We start from the raw sequence: 23,160 nt of genomic DNA, 5'->3' as shown, positions 1-23,160 counted from the left end.
TTCGTAGGTGTATACATGTGTTTTAGCAGATATCAGCTTACCTTACGAAAACGACATTCAAACTGCCACTGATGCTGAACAGGGTGGAACATATTCCATAAGACTTGAAAGTTGCCAGTTCATTATGGAACTCAGCTTTCTCTCTACACTCCACTAGAAGCGGCGCACAGCAAACGTTTGTCATCGACTCCAGGGTGCTCCCTGTTGCCGCGTTTTGATTGATTGATTGAAAATTGTATTACCAGATTGCAGAATGGGTACAGTACAGTACAGCTCAATACACACAATTGTTAAGGGGATGCAGACCAGAGAAAGACGTTCGTCTTGTTTACATCAGGGTCCCCCATTTTCAATTCATCATAATTTGAATAGCTTGGTAGCAGTTTGATACAAGGTGTGATTTCAAGGTGGTGAACGTCAGGAAATGGCTCCTAGAAATGTCGTAACTCGGGAGACTGACAGTGGAGGGAGGCTTCCTGCTTCAGTGTAAGAGATCTGTACATGTTGTGCATATTTTATTAATAATGTTGTATTTAACTTTTATCAATATACTGAAATAAGTCAGACTTTTTTTTATGCCATCCTTGATACATTTAGGACGCATTACTTGTTGTTACATAATGATAATAATGATCAAATAAGGAACATTACTGGAAATAAATGATTTTCACAAGGGTAAATATCCTGTGCCTTTCAAGTTTTATGGAGCATACCTTCAACCCTTTTCAACATCAGTTTTTGGGACGCTCAATTCGCAGTAAAGGAATATATCTGCGGTTTCCCTGGCGGATGGCAAACAAGCCAGCAGAACTATCCAAGCCCCCGGGAGGGTGGTCGAAGACCTTTTGCATGGCGGCGATGTATGCATGGAACGAATTGCAGAGGGATGACTGACTGAAGTGGAGAGCTGCCTGTCGCCCATTCTAACGCAGGACCCTTGAGCAGAGCCGACAGGTAAGCGATTTTAGATGTATCACTTTGGAAGTGTGCGGCTGTTGTCCGAATACTAGTGAACATTGAAAAATAAAGGCACGACATTTAGAGACATCCCCGTCGTAGCGTTCTGGTGCGGGGACATGGGGCTCCCGCTCCCTGTACGGGGGCGCGACAGGTGGGGTAGGCTGGGCAGAGATGTATGCATCAAAACGGTTACATTGTTTGTCTCGCACGCTCCGCAGAGCTGAGCGTGACAGCGCAGAGTTGGGCAGTGGTCTCCTCTAGTGAACGAGAGTGTTGGTTTACCAGAGTGGTAAACCTATGATGTTATTATTATTATATCACTTATCTCAGCACCCCCAATGCTGACTCACTTCCCGTGGCCCTGGCTGCTGTAGTCAGAATTATTATTATTATTTTATTTATTTATTTTTATATATATTAAGCGAGTGCCATACCTTGCCATACCAAAACGACGCCCCATGATTGGTTGATGATTGCATGTTAGTGTGAAAAACATGGTAATTTAGTATCCCTGTCCTTTACAGTAAGCTAGCTAGGATAAGTCTGAAAACAATGTGAGACCTAGCTAGATAGCTAATGTTAGCTGGAGAGTTTTAACTATCTCACCCATTAAGGCTATACCATTACTAAACAGTAGCTTTCTTTCTTTCTTTTATCCTCCTCATCTTTTTTCTGCTCCAGATGGATAAATCCTCTTCATTTTGCTTGTTTATTATACGTAGGTATTGCTGGCTCAAAGTTTCATTTACACGTGAAGATTTTCTTTTTTTCCCAAACACAAGTACCATGGGGCCCCTAAGGGGGTTTCCTACTATTGTTTCATTGCATTGTGGTCACTTTTGTTGAGTACAGCCATTATGTCAGCCCTCAGGGGGGGGGCTCCCTACTGGTGGGGGCTCCAGGCTGCTGCCTGTCGTCTTCACAGCAGGTAATCTAGCCTTTTTAGTAAGAACTGAAGGGCAAAATGAAAATACAGGACATTTACGGGAAAATATTGAAACGGGAGGACGGCGGGAAAGAAGTGTAAAAAAATACGGGAGAATCCCGGGGAAAATGGGAGGGTTGACAGGTATGGTAGGGTTGTCGTCTCCTTCGCTGTCGCTCGAATGTTCGTTCATTTTCCTAACTAAGCTAATCTCCTCAGAACGATAACGAAACAAAACAGTAGCACATGTGGTGCGTGAGCGCGTCATCACGTGACGTAGCTCTATTCCTGATTGGTTGTTAGTGCAAGCGTGGGAAATAGATATATCGACCATTTGCGACCATGTCTCATGTTTATTTCGAGGAAATAATATATTGTGATAATTATCGTTATCGCCCAGCCCACATAAATCCATAATATCTTGAGTTGAGTTTATTTGTATTAATTTCTTTATTTTATGAGTTGATAATATCTCTCTGTTCAGACAGTTCCCCCTCGGCGTCATGTTGGTCCAGCCCTTCTACTGCGTGTGAAGCTGCTCGCAGTTTGTCACCAAGCAGCCAAGTTGCAAAGTGTGGTGGAAGTTTATAATATAATGTGAGCAAATAACTATTTTCTGAGTCCAAAGTTGAATAAAAATTAGATAGATTTATTCCCTCATATGATCATACAAGGAAATGCCCAGTTCATAATCAGAGACAGTGTAACACAAATGTCTGACCGAGAAGTGAGAACGAAGTCTCGTCGAACATACAGTTAATACATGAATATGACGTAGGAGGCTGGAAAATAACAAGGATGGTGGTTAGAATGATCAATTTATTTATGACCATGTTATGGCTGTCTTAAAAGGAAAACAGAGCAGTTCCCACAAGCTATGTGGCTTATGGGCTATATGGCAGAACATAGTTTAATACACACTTGCAAGACGCAACATTATACATCAGATATGATGATGAAAGTAAATAAAAATGGTTCCCAGCTACGGGAGTTAATAACAACCTTGCTTTGGCTGGCTGGGGAGGGCTGGGAGACACACACACATTACATAGCTGCTCTCAGTGAACCAGTCAAGCTGTAAAATGATAAAACGATATCTCAACACAGATCCATAATGACATGATAATATATTCCACCACAAAAGTAAAAAGTCCACATATCTTCTAGAATTAATGATCAAAAAGATTTTATTTTTCCATCAATATTTCAGGTTAGGTTCCTTAATGTAACACATTAACACAACATGCTCAGGTTAGGTTCCTTAATGTAACACATTAACACAACATGCTCAGGTTAGGTTCCTTAATGTAACACATTAACACAACATGCTCAGGTTAGGTTCCTTAATGTAACACATTAACACAACATGTTCAGGTTAGGTTCCTTAATGTAACACATTAACACAACATGCTCAGGTTAGGTTCCTTAATGTAACACATTAACACAACATGCTCAGGTTAGGTTCCTTAATGTAACACATTAACACAACATGCTCAGGTTAGGTTCCTTAATGTAACACATTAACACAACATGTTCAGGTTAGGTTCCTTAATGTAACACATTAACACAACATGCTCAGGTTAGGTTCCTTAATGTAACACATTAACACAACATGCTCAGGTTAGGTTCCTTAATGTAACACATTAACACAACATGCTCAGGTTAGGTTCCTTAATGTAACACATTAACACAACATGCTCAGGTTAGGTTCCTTAATGTAACACATTAACACAACATGCTCAGGTTAGGTTCCTTAATGTAACACATTAACACAACATGCTCAGGTTAGGTTCCTTAATGTAACACATTAACACAACATGCTCAGGTTAGGTTCCTTAATGTAACACATTAACACAACATGCTCAGGTTAGGTTCCTTAATGTAACACATTAACACAACATGCTCAGGTTAGGTTCCTTAATGTAACACATTAACACAACATGCTCAGGTTAGGTTCCTTAATGTAACACATTAACACAACATGCTCAGGTTAGGTTCCTTAATGTAACACATTAACACAACATGCTCAGGTTAGGTTCCTTAATGTAACACATTAACACAACATGCTCAGGTTAGGTTCCTTAATGTAACACATTAACACAACATGCTCAGGTTAGGTTCCTTAATGTAACACATTAACACAACATGCTCAGGTTAGGTTCCTTAATGTAACACATTAACACAACATGCTCAGGTTAGGTTCCTTAATGTAACACATTAACACAACATGCTCAGGTTAGGTTCCTTAATGTAACACATTAACACAACATGCTCAGGTTAGGTTCCTTAATGTAACACATTAACACAACATGCTCAGGTCAGGTTCCTTAATGTAACACATTAACACAACATGCTCAGGTTAGGTTCCTTAATGTAACACATTAACACAACATGCTCAGGTTAGGTTCCTTAATGTAACACATTAACACAACATGCTCAGGTTAGGTTCCTTAATGTAACACATTAACACAACATGCTCAGGTTAGGTTCCTTAATGTAACACATTAACACAACATGCTCAGGTTAGGTTCCTTAATGTAACACATTAACACATCATGCTCAGGTTAGGTTCCTTAATGTAACACATTAACACAACATGCTCAGGTCAGGTTCCTTAATGTAACACATTAACACAACATGCTCAGGTTAGGTTCCTTAATGTAACACATTAACACAACATGCTCAGGTTAGGTTCCTTAATGTAACACATTAACACAACATGCTCAGGTTAGGTTCCTTAATGTAACACATTAACACAACATGCTCAGGTTAGGTTCCTTAATGTAACACATTAACACAACATGCTCAGGTTAGGTTCCTTAATGTAACACATTAACACAACATGCTCAGGTTAGGTTCCTTAATGTAACACATTAACACAACATGCTCAGGTTAGGTTCCTTAATGTAACACATTAACACAACATGCTCAGGTTAGGTTCCTTAATGTAACACATTAACACAACATGCTCAGGTTAGGTTCCTTAATGTAACACATTAACACAACATGCTCAGGTTAGGTTCCTTAATGTAACACATTAACACAACATGCTCAGGTTAGGTTCCTTAATGTAACACATTAACACAACATGCTCAGGTCAGGTTCCTTAATGTAACACATTAACACAACATGCTCAGGTTAGGTTCCTTAATGTAACACATTAACACAACATGCTCAGGTTAGGTTCCTTAATGTAACACATTAACACAACATGCTCAGGTTAGGTTCCTTAATGTAACACATTAACACAACATGCTCAGGTTAGGTTCCTTAATGTAACACATTAACACAACATGCTCAGGTTAGGTTCCTTAATGTAACACATTAACACATCATGCTCAGGTTAGGTTCCTTAATGTAACACATTAACACAACATGCTCAGGTCAGGTTCCTTAATGTAACACATTAACACAACATGCTCAGGTTAGGTTCCTTAATGTAACACATTAACACAACATGCTCAGGTTAGGTTCCTTAATGTAACACATTAACACAACATGCTCAGGTTAGGTTCCTTAATGTAACACATTAACACAACATGCTCAGGTTAGGTTCCTTAATGTAACACATTAACACAACATGCTCAGGTTAGGTTCCTTAATGTAACACATTAACACAACATGCTCAGGTTAGGTTCCTTAATGTAACACATTAACACAACATGCTCAGGTTAGGTTCCTTAATGTAACACATTAACACAACATGCTCAGGTTAGGTTCCTTAATGTAACACATTAACACAACATGCTCAGGTTAGGTTCCTTAATGTAACACATTAACACAACATGCTCAGGTTAGGTTCCTTAATGTAACACATTAACACAACATGCTCAGGTTAGGTTCCTTAATGTAACACATTAACACAACATGCTCAGGTTAGGTTCCTTAATGTAACACATTAACACAACATGCTCAGGTTAGGTTCCTTAATGTAACACATTAACACAACATGCTCAGGTTAGGTTCCTTAATGTAACACATTAACACAACATGCTCAGGTTAGGTTCCTTAATGTAACACATTAACACAACATGCTCAGGTTAGGTTCCTTAATGTAACACATTAACACAACATGCTCAGGTTAGGTTCCTTAATGTAACACATTAACACAACATGCTCAGGTTAGGTTCCTTAATGTAACACATTAACACAACATGCTCCGTACAGAACTTGTAAGTGGCTTTGGATAAAAGTGTCAGCTAAATGACTAAATGTAAATGTAAATGAATAGTAGTTGAATGCTGATTGCACTGTATCCCAGAGATCAGCCTGGTTCACCGTTCAGCTACTGTAGGTTGTCATGGTCACCACTAGGACATTCATTTGATCGGCAGGTTACAGAGGTCAGTGTTGCAGCACTCCCTTTGAGCGAGACCCTGAGTCTCACACTCGACTGTAGTCGCACATCCTAAGACATGCCCATCTGAGGGAACAGAACACATACAGGCGATTAATATCATTTGTTCAGGTGTAATGCACATTTGAATGAATTAATTTGACATTGAACGTTTGGAGGATGCCTGTAATCGAAAGGCCCCCCTGGTGCAATGAAGATGTGTCCTGGCAGACTGCCCTCTGCACAGTGCTAACATGTAGTGTGCAGGTCTGGCAGACTGCCCTCTGCACAGTGCTAACATGTAGTGTGGAGGTCTGACAGACTGCCCTCTGCACAGTGCTAACATGTAGTGTGGAGGTCTGACAGACTGCCCTCTGCACAGTGCTAACATGTAGTGTGGAGGTCTGACAGACTGCCCTCTGCACAGTGCTAACATGTAGTGTGGAGGTCTGACAGACTGCCCTCTGCACAGTGCTAACATCTAGTGTGGAGGTCTGACAGACTGCCCTCTGCACAGTGCTAACATGTAGTGTGGAGGTCTGACAGACTGCCCTCTGCACAGTGCTAACATGTAGTGTGGAGGTCTGACAGACTGCCCTCTGCACAGTGCTAACATGTAGGGTGGAGGTCTGACAGACTGCCCTCTGCACAGTGCTAACATGTAGTGTGGAGGTCTTACAGACTGCCCTCTGCACAGTGCTAACATGTAGTGTGGAGGTCTGACAGACTGCCCTCTGCACAGTGCTAACATGTAGTGTGGAGGTCTGACAGACTGCCCTCTGCTCAGTGCTAACATGTAGTGTGGAGGTCTGACAGACTGCCCTCTGCACAGTGCTAACATGTAGTGTGGAGGTCTGGCAGACTGCCCTCTGCACAGTGCTAACATGTAGTGTGGAGGTCTGACAGACTGCCCTCTGCACAGTGCTAACATGTAGTGTGAGGTCTGACAGACTGCCCTCTGCACAGTGCTAACATGTAGTGTGGAGGTCTGACAGACTGCCCTCTGCTCAGTGCTAACATGTAGTGTGGAGGTCTGGCAGACTGCCCTCTGCCCTCTGCACAGTGCTAACATGTAGTGTGGAGGTCTGACAGACTGCCCTCTGCACAGTGCTAACATGTAGTGTGGAGGTCTGGCAGACTGCCCTCTGCACAGTGCTAACATGTAGTGTGGAGGTCTGACAGACTGCCCTCTGCACAGTGCCAACATGTAGTGTGGAGGTCTGGCAGACTGCCCTCTGCACAGTGCTAACATGTAGTGTGGAGGTCTGACAGACTGCCCTCTGCACAGTGCTAACATGTAGTGTGGAGGTCTGGCAGACTGCCCTCTGCCCTCTGCACAGTGCTAACATGTAGTGTGGAGGTCTGACAGACTGCCCTCTGCACAGTGCTAACATGTAGTGTGGAGGTCTGACAGACTGCCCTCTGCACAGTGCTAACATGTAGTGTGGAGGTCTGACAGACTGCCCTCTGCACAGTGCTAACATGTAGTGTGGAGGTCTGACAGACTGCCCTCTGCACAGTGCTAACATGTAGTGTGGAGGTCTGACAGACTGCCCTCTGCACAGTGCTAACATGTAGTGTGGAGGTCCGGAAGACTGCCCTCTGCACAGTGCTAACATGTAGTGTGGAGGTCTGACAGACTGCCCTCTGCTCAGTGCTAACATGTAGTGTGGAGGTCTGGCAGACTGCCCTCTGCTCAGTGATAACATGTAGTGTGGAGGTCTGACAGACTGCCCTCTGCACAGTGCTAACATGTAGTGTGGAGGTCTGACAGACTGCCCTCTGCACAGTGCTAACATGTAGTGTGGAGGTCTGACAGACTGCCCTCTGCACAGTGCTAACATGTAGTGTGGAGGTCTGACAGACTGCCCTCTGCACAGTGCTAACATGTAGTGTGGAGGTCTGACAGACTGCCCTCTGCACAGTGCTAACATGTAGTGTGGAGGTCTGACAGACTGCCCTCTGCACAGTGCTAACATGTAGTGTGGAGGTCTGACAGACTGCCCTCTGCCCTCTGCACAGTGCTAACATGTAGTGTGGAGGTCTGACAGACTGCCCTCTGCACAGTGCTAACATGTAGTGTGGAGGTCTGACAGACTGCCCTCTGCACAGTGCTAACATGTAGTGTGGAGGTCTGACAGACTGCCCTCTGCACAGTGCTAACATGTAGTGTGGAGGTCTGACAGACTGCCCTCTGCACAGTGCTAACATGTAGTGTGGAGGTCTGACAGACTGCCCTCTGCACAGTGCTAACATGTAGTGTGGAGGTCTGACAGACTGCCCTCTGCTCAGTGCTAACATGTAGTGTGGAGGTCTGACAGACTGCCCTCTGCACAGTGCTAACATGTAGTGTGGAGGTCTGACAGACTGCCCTCTGCACAGTGCTAACATGTAGTGTGGAGGTCTGACAGACTGCCCTCTGCACAGTGCTAACATGTAGTGTGGAGGTCTGACAGACTGCCCTCTGCACAGTGCTAACATGTAGTGTGGAGGTCTGACAGACTGCCCTCTGCACAGTGCTAACATGTAGTGTGGAGGTCTGACAGACTGCCCTCTGCACAGTGCTAACATGTAGTGTGGAGGTCTGGCAGACTGCCCTCTGCACAGTGCTAACATTTAGTGTGGAGGTCTGACAGACTGCCCTCTGCACAGTGCTAACATGTAGTGTGGAGGTCTGGCAGACTGCCCTCTGCACAGTGCTAACATGTAGTGTGGAGGTCTGACAGACTGCCCTCTGCACAGTGCTAACATGTAGTGTGGAGGTCTGACAGACTGCCCTCTGCACAGTGCTAACATGTAAGTGGAGGTCTGGCAGACTGCCTCTCTATCTCCCCCTGCAGAGTGACAGACACACAGACAGTGGAGCAGACAGACATGCAGAGTGACAGACACATAGACAGTGGAGCAGACCGACATGCAGAGTGACAGACACACAGACAGTGGAGCAGACAGACATGCAGAGTGACAGACACACAGACAGTGGAGCAGACAGACATGCAGAGTGACAGACACACAGACAGTGGAGCAGACAGACATGCAGAGTGACAGACACACAGACAGTGGAACAGACAGACATGCAGAGTGACAGAGACACAGACAGTGGAGCAGACAGACATGCAGAGTGACAGACACACAGACAGTGGAGCAGACAGACATGCAGAGTGACAGAGACACAGACAGTGGAGCAGACAGACATGCAGAGTGACAGACACACAGACAGTGGAGCAGACAGACATGCAGAGTGACAGACACACAGACAGTGGAGCAGACAGACATGCAGAGTGACAGACACACAGACAGTGGAGCAGACAGACATGCAGAGTGACAGAGACACAGACAGTGGAGCAGACAGACATGCAGAGTGACAGACACACTGCTCCTGCTTGCAGTTGAGATAGCGGAGAATTTCGACTTGAGTCGTTGCATGTTGGCGCTGTCTCGCAGATAATCACCCCGTGCTTGATCCAGTTCCCAGACTCATCCTGCCAGTACCAGACTAATTGTGTGGCGAGGTTGTGGGAGGACTTGGTAGATGAGGTTGTGGGAGGACTTGGTAGATGAGGTTGTGGGAGGACTTGGTAGATGAGGTTGTGGGAGGACTTGGTAGATGAGGTTGTGGGAGGACTTGGTTGATGAGGTTGTGGGAGGACTTGGTAGATGAGGTTGTGGGAGGACTTGGTAGATGAGGTTGTGGGAGGACTTGGTTGATGAGGTTGTGGGAGGACTTGGTAGATGAGGTTGTGGGAGGACTTGGTAGATGAGGTTGTGGGAGGACTTGGTAGATGAGGTTGTGGGAGGACTTGGTAGATGAGGTTGTGGGAGGACTTGGTAGATGAGGTTGTGGGAGGACTTGGTAGATGAGGTTGTGGGAGGACTTGGTAGATGAGGTTGTGGGAGGACTTGGTAGATGAGGTTGTGGGAGGACTTGGTAGATGACACTGTGGAGAGACGGCGGACGTTTCTATGTCCACTTGTCATGGAGACAAAGCACACCTGGGGCTAGATCCACAAAAAATGGATTGCACGGCGCTAATTCCACCCTTACTTACAATTCATTATGAATTGAAAATGGGGGACCCTGATGTAAACAAGACGAAAGACGAAATGTATGGGCTGCCGGGAGCAGACAGGGCGTCGGCGAGGTACAGCACCCGGGGACCAATCCAAATTCTCCTGTCCGTCTTCGCCAACAGCGTTAGCGATCTGTTGGTGTGCATGTTTTTCCATTGGGTTTCTCTTATTGGGGGGGGGGGGGGGGGGGGACCTTGCGAGCACGGGGAGAACATGCAAACTCCACACAGAAAGGCCTGGGAGATACCCCACCTGGGTACCTGGCATCGCAGAAACCTGGTCCCCAAGCGGGAATGGAACCCTGGACCTTCTAGCTGTGAGGCGACAGTGTTAACCACTACACCACCGTGCCACTAGGGGGAGACAGTGTTAACCACTACACCACCGTGCCGCTTGTAACATTAGTTTAACTGTCTTCTCACTCAATAGATGATGTATGTCGTATATATATATGTATATTATATATGACGTATATAATGCCAGTTAGGGTACCTTGTGTATACTGCACCTTGTGTATACTGTTTACTTTTACTCATACTCATAGTATATATTCAGATTAACATTTTCTATTGCCTATATTTATTGTAACATATAATATATAGACCCTCATCTGCATTACACCATTTATTTTTCTCGTATTTTTATATTCAGATACAATTGTATTCCCTATGTATATGTCTTTCTACTATTACCCTGCCCATACCTGTATCCCCCCTCCCCTATTGTAATGATGTATTAACTCAATCAGCGCCAGATGTCGCTGTGTGTGCCAGCACTTTAATGAATGGGGATACATGCCGGTGATTGCAGGGCTAAAACTATATTAAATATCATAGCTATGGATATAAAACGATTGCCCATTTGACATCGAGTATCTATCGTTCAATTTGTGAAAAAGAAATAATTTTTTCATCCATACATTCCCGTTTTATACCGTGGTGAGTATAGTTTTAGAGTAATTCTGTGTAATCCCAGGAAGGTGATCATCAAAAAGGCCCAGCAGCGCCTGTACTTCCTCAGGCAACTGAGGAAGTACAGAGTCCAACAACGCCTGCTGGTCCAATTCTACACAAGGCCATAATTCAAAGCATCCTGACCTCATCCATCACAGTCTGGTACGGTTCCACTGATAAACACACCAAACACAAACTCCAACGCATCACCAAGACAGCCTCCAAAATAATTGGCTGCCCCCTCCCCTCTCTGGACTCCATCTACACCTCACGCACAGTCACCCGCTCTGCTAAAATAGTCAACGATCCCTCTCACCCAGCACACCACTTATTCCAGCGCATGCCCTCAGGTCGCTACAGGTCCATTCTAACCAGACACACACGCTTCACAAACAGCCTTTTCCCCACAGCAGTCAGAACACTGAACACCCTGGCCCGCCCCGCTTTGCACAGACGGGCAAGCATCTGTCACTGACTGACACTGTTAGCGTGACTGTCCTGTATGTATTTATGTACATATGTATTTATTGTGGGGATTGGGAGGTGGGAGGGGGGCGTTTGATGTTTGATGTCTGATGTTTCATGTTGATGTAACCAGTGCTTAACAATCTGTACCGCAAACAATTACCACCAACCATCGTTGTGTGGCATTAAAGTATCTTGTATCTTGTATCTTGTAGGGGGGGACTGGGTATATTTAGTATTCAGTATTTTTTTGTATATTTAGTTTTTGGCAGGTTTTGGGTCTGTTTGTTATTTTTGTTGTCTTGTCATTATTGTAGTTATTGTTGTCGTCAATGTTGTGTTATGTTTTAGGAAAAAGAGAGAGAGAGAGAGATAGAGAGGAGAGAGAGAGAGAGAGAGAGAGAGAGAGAGAGAGAGAGAGAGAGAGAGAGAGAGAGAGAGAGAGAGAGAGAGAAACCCACGCTGCTATGACGCCTGCATTTCCCCAAGAGGAAATATCTTATCTCATCTTAAAACCACAAAGAGACCCTGCTAGGTGAGAAACAGCAGAGCTGTTGTGCTGACGTTGAAATGGTACATGTCAGCTGACGTAGAATGCTGTCTTGTATCACCCAGCATGACAGCAGAACAGCTCTAACTAGTGCAGTCAGTCTGACTGGACTGATGAGCAAGATTCTACCTCTTTCCCATCACACAATCTACACATAATAAATGTAACAGATGACCAACATTTGTATGGAGGCCTTTACTGAAAAACAACGATTATTTTGCACATAATTTTGCACATATCCCCAAACTGACACATACCCCCTTAGAACAGTCTGTCATCCCCACCAGTTTGAAAAAGTCCACTATTGTCCCTGTACCCAAAAAATCCATGCACACTTGCCTCAACGACTATCGCCCTGTAGCTCTCACCTCCATAGCCATGAAGTGCTTTCAGAAGCTAGTGAAGGGCTACATCTGTTCCTCCCTCCCCAACAACCTGGACCCCCTGCAATTTGCATATCACCCAACAGGTCCACGGAGGACGCCATAGCCCATGTGCTGCACATGGCAGCATCACACCTGGACAAGAGGCAGGGGAACTATGTGAGAATGCTATTTATTGACTACAAACAACTGCCTCTTTGAACTGCTGCGGTCAGGCAAGCGCTACCGGAGTCTCATGGCCAGTACAGAGAGACTCAGAACGAGCTTCTATCCCCAGGCCATCAGGATGCTCAATGACACACACATCCACATACACACACTCACGTTAAACAAACACTCACCTAACACTCACTTTAGACACTTGAACACATTATATTTATCTATTTATTAAAGAGATTTGCACTACATTCATACCTCATTTGCATTTGCACCTTGCCTTAAAAAGTGTTTGTACCTCATTGTCTGCATTTGTACCTCATTGTATGCATTTTTACTTCATTGTACTTAGATTGTACTTAGGTTGTACTTTAGTTTGTGTATTGTAATGTATATTGTATAGTGTTATTCCTATTCTACTTACTTTTTTACTGTATGAAGCACATTCTCAGGGGCTCATACAGAATCAAGCATTTCACTGTAAAGTACATGGACGTTAAATGTGATAAATAAATACAAACTTGAAACTTGAAAACTTGAACTGTTAACGGTTTTGCTCACATTCATTTAGCTGGACAGTTGAGGGTTTATGAGTTTGGATATGTCCTCCAGTGATGTCATTGGATGACATTGAATCATTGTGTTAATTACAGCTCAATGCTCCCTATTGCAATGTCTGCTGTTTTTATTTTTAACATCTCCACCATTTAATTTGGCTGCATTTAAAAACAACACAAAGATTCAGTGTTGTGGAGGACTCCCTTTGTCTGTCCCAACAAGAGCTTGAATCTCACACCTAGAGAGACAATGTCCCCAAACTAGGGGTGTAAAGGTTCACGTATCCGTACCGAACCGTTTCAGTACTGGACCTAAGGTGTTTTGTGTACCGTTACACGCACCCCTACCCCAAACCCTGCTAAACCCAACCGGCTCTGTCCACAAGAGAGCTGGAACCCTAAACCCAACCGGCTCTGTCCACAAGAGAGCTGGAACCCTAAACCCAACCGGCTCTGTCCACAAGAGAGCTGGAACCCTAAACCCAACCGGCTCTGTCCACAAGAGAGCTGGAACCCTAACGTCTCTATCCACCTGTTCTCCCTGCTGGCCAGGATGAGATCACTCCTCTTATCAGAGCTCATTTAACCTTAAATGTACTTTGTATGTGTTCCACTATTAAACCCATATTGATCATGAAGATCCATCAAACCCATAATTGATGAGTCCATTGATGTCAATGGAGGACATATTCAAACAATAACTCTTCAAATAACTAAGCAGCTTAACATTTTGGGATGCATGTGAGATTATGTGCAAAATAAATCAGTGTTGTTTTTGATGAAGTGCCCCTTTAGGTAAAAACACTCAACTACAAGTAGCCTGCTTCAAGATTGTGCTTACAGTAAATGCAATACTTGAGTAAACATACTTACAGTAGTTACTTTCCATCCTTAAAGTGGTTACAGGCTAAAAACCTATTTGGGGGTATGTGAGGGTCACATTTTACATTCATAATTGTCTTCTCTGCCTGGCTGCAACAAGGGGTGGCTCAACTTACCCCAGTCTCCCCTACTGTACACACAGAGTACTACTGTGCTGGGTTCTCTCTGGGGTTATGCAGATGGGGGAAGTATGCATACTTAGGTACAATGGCATCAGGCCTCACTCTCCGGAGGTACTCAATGGGGTATTCCTTCATGTAAGGCTGCCACCCCGTTATTGGTACAGGCATGTACTGTATCTCTGTCCAGGTGGTGGGGGTGGGGTATAGAGGGGCTGGACTCTGGTTTGGTTCCCTCCACTCTGGTGGGAGCATCACCAGGTGAATGTGGCCCTGGAGGAGGGGAGACAGGAGCCTTGTACCTCAGAGGCAGGGCTGCTATGTAGTCAGGGCCCCCCCCTGTTTAGGGTCCCCATGTTGACGGGGCAGGACTGGCAGTGCTACAGAGATTGGGACGGGGACCAGGGGAGATGTCAGCACTTTGCCATCCAATTTGAGAGGAGCTTCCTGTGTGCACAGATCAAGGCTAATAGGCTAAGTCAGATTGGGGTACGGCACATTGCACTGGTGGAGTGTTTGGGGACTAAATCAAATGAAGATACAGATGTGTTATATGACTCCATTTAGTGTCCTTGTCACAGACATATAAATAAACAACTACTAGAGACTAGCGGAACGTCAAGGAAACCGTTTTTTCCCCCAACTAACCACCTTGCGTGTGACGTAAGCATCTAGAGGATGTGGGTAGATCAAGAGATAAACAGAAGTACAGCTCTTCAGACTAGCAGAGGAGAGGATATTAGAAGAGAAGAACAGAGAAGAGAAGAGTACCAGGTCGCTCCCAAGACAACAGGCTTCCACAGTTCAGACTGGACAAGACATCAGGCTTCCAGCTCCGTATCCATCTAGCTGCCTGGCCGCTGGACACAGAGATGAACCCAATCCTGCTGCTCTTCCTCCTGGTCTGGAGCAGAGGTAATGTTTTAATGACACTGTTGGATGTGTAAAAGCCTAAAAGGCAGGGTTAACTACTGTTTTAAAGGAACATGCCAACATTATAGGAAATGCTGCTTACTGTCTTTTCCAGGGTCAGACAAGAAGATAAGATACCAACGTCCTGGTTTCTCTCCTCCACTTTGCCTGTGGTGCTTTTTTCCTATTGCTAGGTTTTTAGTGAGTTTTTCCTTACCGTCGCGTGGGGTATGTCTGGGAGTGTTGCATTTATTTATTTTACATTTTATTTTGGACTTTATGGTGTTTTTGTTTTGTTCTTGATTTATTGTGATGTTTCTTCTTGACTTGTATAAAGAAGACGTGTCCGGCCCATGGGGACATTAACGTGTGTTGTCGGGCCTTACAAATACATTTGATTTGATTTGATTTAGCTGGTCCATATCCATTTCCATTGATGTTTGCTAAGCAAGGCTAGCTTGCAGCCGGATAGCTTTCTACTGAACACACAGAGGACATTTAAAAAAAAAAGTTTGTCTGACTCTGAAGAAGACGATAAACACATTTCCCATAATGTTGACCTGTCCCATCAGGCAGGCGATACAGGAGTCTGAAAGCCAGAACTACGAGACTGACAAACAGTTTCTACCCACAGGCCATCAGACTCTTGAATGCCTAGCCCCCCCCCCCTCCACATACACCTTCTACTATGATGGATCACTAAAGACACTTTTAACTGCTGCTATGACCCACTGTCACCTCCATGGAACGTGCAATTGTAACTCACTGTGCCTTGTTGTATTGTATATATTGTATCTATTTTTATTATATCTTATTTTCTAGCACTCACTTGTATTTAAATATGTTTAAGTTAAGTACTGTGTGATTTTTTTTGTGAAGGGTGGACTAGCAAAGTAAGATTTTCATTGTATGGCAAACTGTCGTTTTAACTGTGCATATGACAATAAACAATCTTGAATCTTGAAATGGTGCTGTAGGATGTGTAAAAGACAGGCAGAAAGACAAGGAGTGTAAAAGATGGGCTGTGATGCATTATAACATATCAAAAGCTGTGTGTGAGAGAGAGTGAGAGAGAGTGTGAATGAGGGAGTAAGAGTGGACCTTGAGCATAGAGAGCATTTTGTGTGGACCTTGGCCAGAGCATACTCACTGAAGAACAGCATAGGCTTGTCATTTATGTGGGCTAAGAATTTGAAAACAAACTTTAAAAAAAAAAGTCTTTATAAATGTAGTCTCATACTGCCTTCTGTATAATGGTCGGAAGAAGGGTTTGTTTGATAAGATACATTTCTACTGTAGTCGGCATGTTTCAACAAATGTACATGCTTGTGTGATTTTATGTGTGCCATTATTACTGTCAATGTAATGATTGTGGAATATTTGTATAATGAGGCTATGGCTGTATGTGTATGTCACCGAATTTCCCCAAGGGGATAAATAAAGTTCATCTTTATCCTTATCCGTATAGATACATAGATTCTGATTCTGATTCTGACATAGATTAGAAGATTAAAATAGAGAGTCAGAAATACTGAAAATCTATATGAGAAACATTTCCCTTTGTGGATTATTTAGATGAAGCTTGGACACTGAGACAAAACATTAATTCATTCATATAGCCTTGGCTGAGTGGCATAATGTGAAACATATATTTTAATAATTATCAGATGATTTTCAATTGTATCATCACAGGGGCGGAAAACGATATCTGGATATCTGTAGGTACATTCAATTATACGTGCCAATGTATGTAGGTTTTATGTGTGCATGTATTTATAATTATATATGAAGGTGTCTGTGACATGGAGGTGAAAAGGAAGAGTTGCCAGGTAAGGGCGAGAGCTGTGGGGCCATTTTGCTTCATGGATTGCATGCATGATGTCTTTGATGATACAATGTCTTTGGGATGATTCATCAGGGTGCAGGTGGGTTTGCAGGACAGGAGATTTGAGCGAGACTTTGTAGCCTTGGTTGACCAGGTGGAGTCTGTTTGACACTGTGGTCTTGGTTGACCAGGTGGAGAGTCTGTTTGACTCTGTGGTCTTGGTTGACCAGGTGGAGAGTCTGTTTGACTCTGTGGTCTTGGTTGACCAGGTGGAGAGTCTGTTTGACTCTGTGGTCTTGGTCGACCAGGTGGAGAGTCTGTTTGACTCTGTGGTCTTGGTTGACCAGGTGGAGAGTCTGTTTGACACTGTGGTCTTGGTTGACCAGGTGGAGAGTCTGTTTGACTCTGTGGTCTTGGTTGACCAGGTGGAGAGTCTGTTTGACTCTGTGGTCTTGGTTGACCAGGTGGAGAGTCTGTTTGACTCTGTGGTCTTGGTTGACCAGGTGGAGAGTCTGTTTGACACTGTGGTCTTGGTTGACCAGGTGGAGAGTCTGTTTGACTCTGTGGTCTTGGTTGACCAGGTGGAGAGTCTGTTTGACTCTGTGGTCTTGGTCGACCAGGTGGAGAGTCTGTTTGACTCTGTGGTCTTGGTTGACTAGGTGGAGAGTCTGTTTGACTCTGTGGTCTTGGTTGACCAGGTAGAGAGTCTGTTTGACTCTGTGGTCTTGTTTGACCAGGTGGAGAGTCTGTTTGACTCTGTGGTCTTGGTTGACCAGGTGGAGAGTCTGTTTGACTCTGTGGTCTTGGTCGACTAGGTGGAGAGCGTGGAGAGTCTGTTTGACATTGTGACTGACTGAATGTGGCTGGTCAGTGAATGTTCTGATTCATGTGTGTCACCGGGAGCCAGGGGGACCAACACTGGTCATAGGGAAGACGGACACACCCATCTCCCATCAGCTTCTTGACTACAGCCATGGTTTGTCCACTTTTGCTGTTCCTTGTTTGGCTTAGTGACTTTCAATGTGCAACACTTTTAACACAGAATGCTATACTGCTAATTTTGGGTTCATAATGCAATATAGCAGGCAAAATAAAAATACCATTGTCAAATCAGAGAATAGTATAATCAAAAGCTTATCACAGCACCAGAACATTAGATATTTCAAACAATTAAGTGAGCATTTAAAACCACTCACCTTATAGGAACAAACATGGAGGTGGTGTCTGTATGTACATACACAAGGACACCAAATTCATCAACAGAAATGACCTGAATCATAAATCAATTGAAACTGTATGGGTGGAAATCCTATTCGAAAGGGCGAAATCCCTACTGGTTGGCACAGTCTACAGGCCGCCAGATCATAGTGGCTTTTATGATACAATGGATGGGTGTTTAGCTGGAGTTGAGGATGTAGACAAAATTCTTATTGGAGACTGGAACACGGATATGCAACGAAAAGATGCACCCGTCTTCAAGGCCTTCAGTAGGTTTTGTGATCTGCATGGCCTCAGCCAGCTAATCACCCAACCCACACGTGTATGTGAATCAACTCAGACTACCATTGACCTCATTCTGACCTCCGACAAGTCCAAGATCTCAAATAAAGGGGTTATAGCATGTGGGTTAAGTGATCATTATATGATATTCTGTACCCGAAAAAAACTAAAACAAAAGGCTGGCTGCCACAAAACAGTCACATCTAGAGACCTCAAAACCTACTCTAGCGAGGCCTTCAACCTTGAACTGGAGAGTCTGGACTGGTCAGATGAACTCAATGGTACACTGGTTGACGAAACATGGCTTGGTTTCAAAACCAAATTCTCAGCAATACTAAACGACATGGCCCCCCTAAGAACCACCAGGGTAAAAAATCGCGCTGAGCCGTGGATGCACTCCGAAATACTGGCCGCTATGAAAACCAGAGACAAAAAATGCTCTGAGTTTCGTAAAAGTCAGTCAAAGCTTACTAAAAGCACGAGCAGTGAACTCCAAGCCCACGTGACTGAACTCAAACTAGAAAGAAACAGACTAAGAAACGACGTAAACTCCATGATCAAAACTGCAAAAAAGAATTTCATCAATGACAAAACTGAGGAAAACAAAAACAAACCACGTGAACTTTGGAAATTACTCAATAATCAACTAGGATGCAGTAAAAAACTTAAAACCAGATTCTCAAACATAAACATAAAAACTGACAACACGCTCATCACAGACAAGCTGGATGTAGCCAATTACTTAAACATTTTCTTCACAAACATAGCCACAACACTGGTAAACAAACTACCCTCCCACTCAGGGCTTTATGGGGTAGAACACATAGTAGCTTTCTACAAAAACCTAGGGGTCCGCAAGGACGACTTCAAGCTGGAAATGGTAACAACAGATGAGGTACTCAATAAACTGAGCGCCCTCCAACCTAACAAGGCCACTGGCCATGACAACATCCCCTCCAAATTCCTCAGAGACTCAGCAGCCGCCATCACACCAATCATCACACACATAATAAACCTCTCCATAAAACAGGGACACGTCCCCAAGGACTTCAAAATTGCGAGGGTGACCCCTCTGCACAAAAAGGGCAGCAAATTAGACCCAGGCAACTACCGCCCTGTTTCTATTCTCACATCCATCTCGAAAGTCATGGAAAAAATAGTCTACGAACAGGTCGAAAAGTACCTAGCGGAAAAAAATCTAATCTACGAATTCCAATCTGGCTTCAGAACATCCCACTCCACTGACACATGCCTTCTCTATTTGAATGACCACATCAAACAAGAGGTGGACGCAGGCAAATACTGCGGCATGGTCATGCTGGACCTACAAAAGGCCTTTGACACGGTCAATCACTCCATTCTGATTGACAAGCTAAAAGCAATTGGTTTTGATAGTCTATCAGTGAGCTGGATGCAATCCTACCTTGAGGGGAGGGAACAGATGGTGGAGGTAAACGGTACCCTATCCCCCCCCCTCACAGTGAGCTGTGGTGTTCCACAAGGAAGCATACTAGGACCCTACTGTTCCTAATTTATGCAAATGACATGTCGTCAGCTTGTGACTGCAACTTGTTCCTGTTTGCGGACGACTCAGCCCTGCTGGTCTCTGACAAGAACAAGTTACAGGTTGAAAAAACCCTCAGCTCGGAACTAGGCAGAATCTGCATATGGCTCGCTGATAACAAACTATCATTACACATGGGCAAAACAGAGTCCATTCTCTTCGGTTCAAATAACAAACTCAGCAAGACCGACGGCTTCTCAGTTACAGTGGGTGACAATATTGTCACAAGGAAAGATGAAATTACCTACCTGGGGTCCATCCTAGAGGCTAATCTCTCCTGTGACAAAATGGCATCCAATGTAATAAAAAAAGTCAACCAACGAACTCGATTCTTGTACCGGATCTCCTCTCTGGTAAACAAGAACACCCTGAAGACTCTGGCAGGAGCACTCATTCAGGGGTACTACGACTATGCTTGCACCTCATGGTACCAAAGCACCTCAAAGGCGCTAAAAACAAAATTACAAACATCTCAAAACAAACTGGTCAGACTACTGCTTGACCTTACTCCTAGAACCCACCTCACCCCTGCCCACTTCGACAACCTAGGATGGCTTAGAGTAGACGACAGAGTACAACAACTTGCAATGGGCCTGGTCTACAAGATACACTACACGACCAAGGTACCCATGTACATGTCAAAATACTTCCCAAAGGTCAGTGAATACCACGATCACAACACCAGAGGGAGCTCCACAAATCATGTCAAACCCAGATTCGGCTCAAATAAGGGACTAAACACGTTTCGCAATTATGCCACATCAATGTGGAACGCCCTACCCAAAGCTGTAAAGGAATGTGGATCACTACCCACTTTCAAAACCTCTCTCAAGGGACACCTACGGGAGACTGCAATTCAACACTGGCCCCTGTAAATATCCTAACCCAATCATTCCAACCCCCTCCAATGTACAGTCATTTACCTAGTATGGTTTTGTCAATAGTTCAATGTACAATTGTGTTTGTTTGTACAGTGTCTCCTCCCCCCCCCCCTCAATGTACAGTGTTACTTGTTTATACAGTGTGCCCCCCGCCCCCCCCAACCACCTCCAATGTAAATTACCCAGTATGGTTGTCAATATCCCAATGTACCCAACCCCCCCCACCCAACCTCCAATGTACAGTTTCTACGCCAAATGTATATACTCCCTTTTCTTGACTCCATCTGTATCACAAACAGTACTGTATTTGCAAATCTGGTATGTCATAAATGTATAGATGTAGCAGTACTGACTATCTGTATGTCATGTATGTCATATATGTCTATATGAATTGAAAATGGGGGACCCTGATGGAAACAAGACAAACGTCTTTCTCAGGTCTGCATCCCCTTAACAATTGTATGTATTGAGCCGTACTGTATTGTACCCATTCTGCAATCTGTTAAATAAAGTTTTCATTCATTCATTCATTCATCACTCACTTGACTCACTTTAGAAACTTTAACACACTTTATATTTATCTATTATTAAAGAGATTTGCACTACAATTCATACCTCATTGCACTTCTGCATTGTACCTCACTGTTACTCATTTTACTCTGTATTGTATATTGTATATATGTATATTTACTGAACACTCCTTTATTTTATATTTTTTATTATTTAATATTTATTATTTTATTTTTTTTAATTATCTTTTTTCCCCCTTCTTTTTCCGTTTTTCTCCCCTCCCAATGTTAGTCGTTATGCCAATTCCCAATGCCGTTCTTGGTCGCTGCGCATTCTACCCCCTATCGTCGGTCTGGGAGGGCGTAGACTATCACATGCTTCCAACGACACATGTGTAGCCAGCCCACCACTTCTTTTCACCTGGCAGCGCAGACTCTCACTGGGAGAGTGTAACGTGTGGAAGGTCACACTACCTTTCCTAGATCCTTCCCTTGCTGTGCAGGCGCCCCGACCTGTAGGAGTCGCTGTTTACAACGACCAGGACCCACCCTCGCCGGGTTTCCCACCCGCTAACACTGCCAATTGTGTCAGTATGGACGGTCGGCCAACCCGGAAGCACCACAGCTGGATTCGATCCCACTGTCTCTGTGGTGGTAGGCAGACGCTTAGTCCGCTGCGCTACCCGGCCGCCCTCAGGGGCTCATACAGAAAAAATCATTTCATTATAAAATATTCTGTATTTTACTATGACAAATAATAAACAAACTTGGTATTTATCAAATAATGCAGTCAAACACAAAATACTTGTTACCAAAATAGACTATGCAATGGTAATTTCCTCATAACCCATGTGATAGACTTCAGTATAGTGCTTGTGTTTTTATGAAAGACACACTAAATATTTGATTACAGTATTTAAAGTTGAATCATTACAGTAAAGGAAAATACCTACAGTAATGCTCTGTATTTTAAAGTAAAAACAAAAACAGTTACAGTAAACAAACTATTGTAAAGTACTGTAAGTACTGCACAGAGAGAAGATGGCCACGTCCTCCACTTGGTGGTGCTCGTTCAGTTCTAAAGTACAGTAAAAATAACAATTACAGAAATAATTCACACCTTTAGTATTCATGAAATATACTGTAACAGACAACAATATACATTTTACAATTACTGTAATTTCGATATACAGTTACTGTACAGTAAATTACACATATTGACTTACCCATTATTCAAGATTCAAGATTGTTTATTGTCATATGCACAGTTAAAACGACAGTTTGCCATACAATGAAAATCTTACTTTGCTAGTCCACCCTTCACAAAAAAAATCACACAGTACTTAACTTAAACATATTTAAATACAAGTGAGTGCTAGAAAATAAGATATGATAAAAATAGATACAATATATATATACAATACAACAAGGCACAGTGAGTTACAATTGCACGTTCCATGGAGGTGACAGTGAGTCATAGCAGCAGTTAAAAGTGTCTTTAGTGATTCATAGTTCATAGTAGAAGGTGTGTGTGGAGGGGGGGGGGGGGGGGGGGGGGCTAGGCATTCAAGAGTCTGATGGCCTGTGGGTAGAAACTGTTTGTCAGTCTCGT

The sequence above is a fragment of the Notolepis coatsorum genome, assembly GCF_963971535.1.
Source record: "Notolepis coatsorum genome assembly, contig: SCAFFOLD_143, whole genome shotgun sequence".
NCBI lineage: Eukaryota > Metazoa > Chordata > Actinopteri > Aulopiformes > Paralepididae > Notolepis > Notolepis coatsorum.
This window is presented reverse-complemented; position numbering follows the sequence as displayed.